Source organism: Macrobrachium nipponense, chromosome 30 (assembly GCF_015104395.2).
Source record: "Macrobrachium nipponense isolate FS-2020 chromosome 30, ASM1510439v2, whole genome shotgun sequence".
NCBI lineage: Eukaryota > Metazoa > Arthropoda > Malacostraca > Decapoda > Palaemonidae > Macrobrachium > Macrobrachium nipponense.
The window spans coordinates 21,946,700-21,948,712 of NC_087218.1; positions in this window are offsets into that span (position 1 = coordinate 21,946,700).

The window sequence follows — 2,013 nt, forward strand, 5'->3', positions numbered from 1 at the left end:
GAAATTATTAGGGTTAGAAATCATTCTAAGTGCTTCGCTGGTGAAGAATCCCTTGAATAATATTCGATAGGCACACAAATCGACTCTCTAAGGGAATGGATTCCATAATCGCTGATGTAAATAAAAATGAGAAATGGCTGCCAGTCGTCCTGCTGTCCTGTTCGTTATTAAGTCTTATAATTCAATTTTTCTTGTATAACGGATCTCTTCAAGAGCAAGATTTCAGTGTTTAGAGTAAATCAGAATTGCAGATGTGTCAAATAACGAATCATCCAGACAGCGGAAATTCAGTGTTTCTAACAAAACTAACACTAAAAAATTAGAATTAATTTCTTCAATTATAATAAATCTCCAGAGATTTAGATTAACCGGTCTTCAAACGAAATAGATAACAAATGTCTCTTTTTCCCTTAACGTCTGTCTCGTTCATATCTGTTTTATTACTCAGGAATAATTTTGTAATAATGATTAAAAGATTAGAGACTCTCTTCTTCTTTTATTGATTGCAATTATTTCCCTCAAAGACTAACTCCCATGAAAATCATGATTACTGGCATTGCTCAGTATGAGTTGAAGGGAATCTTTTCAAATGAGTATCCTAGGGGTAATAAAATGATCATGTTAACAGTTTGACTGTATGGTCTTGGCACGACCCATCCTCACTCACATCAGAATGCTAAGGTTTTTGGATATTTCTTATAAGGTTTGATTTTTTTCAGTTTTCTGTAAAAGAAAACTTTTGAGATGGCTATTTTCCTGTCTGGCCGTCCACACTTTTCTATCTGGCCTCCTATCTTACAACCTACTGAGGCTAGAGGGTTGCAAATTGGTCTGTTGATCATCCAGCCTCCAATCATCAAGCATACCAAATTGCAGCCCTCTAGCCTCATTAGTTTTTATCTAATTTAAGATTGAAGCTAGCCATGATCGTGTGTCTCCCACCGCTACAGGTGCCAGCAACACAGGCCATCAGCGGGCCGTGGATGAAAGTTTCATGTGCTGCGGCTGAGAGTTTCATGGGCCGTGGCTGAGAGTTTCGTTCAGCGTTATACACTGTACCGAAAACTCGATTCCTCCGAAAAAACTTTGGCGCATTTTTTTACTTGTTTTTATTTTATTTTTTATTTTATTTTATATTATTTTTTGTTTACAAGACAAGGACGATATCCTTTAGCTCAACCTTTCCATTTTATCAAGGCAAGGTCTTGGCTCGAGAGTGAATACGTTAGCTCTTATGACAAAGTAACACGTAATTTTGCTCTGCCTTCATGCGAGTACATCTTGCTCTTTTTCATTGAATGTTTGCTTTTCTATTATGAACACACACCGTATGCATTTGGGTTTGATTTCAATACTGACATCGCTATCGATGACCTGAAATATATATACACTTGCATGTATTTATGCATATATTTACGCTATGTGGGTATATATATGTGTGTGTGTGTGTTTGTATGTATCTTTTTACCAGAAACGCATATAATTGTCTCAACCTCTCGAATTCTTCACGCTTTTTGGATACGCTGATCACTACAACGCCTGTGATCCAGAGCAGGTTTGGGGGAATTTATCTCATAATTCTTGCAAATGGATCTCAGGCTTAATAGTGACCAGTGTATAAAAAAAAGTGGGAAGAATTCGAGACGTTAAGAGGGCATCGTGGTTATTACAATTACCCACGTGTGTGTGTGGGTGTATGTGTGTGTGTGTTTAACAGCTCCTCAGTTCACTTTCCTAAGCAAGGGTTACTTAAGGTTAAACCAATCCTATCGAGTAAAAATCACTCTATCTGCATTTGAGCCGCTCTCCGGTTGTGGAGGGACTCGGGAGACCAGTGGATTCGCTCACTTGATTCGTTTATAGCCAGATTTTAACCGAACCACTTCACTGGATGAGATGAGGATCAATCATTCAATCCCACAAATTGAAGGGGTCAGTGGGGCCGGAAGTGAACGTTGTTTTGTTGGGGTTCTCTGCAGAGGGAAGAGTAGAAGTGGCCGGTTGGATCGTCAA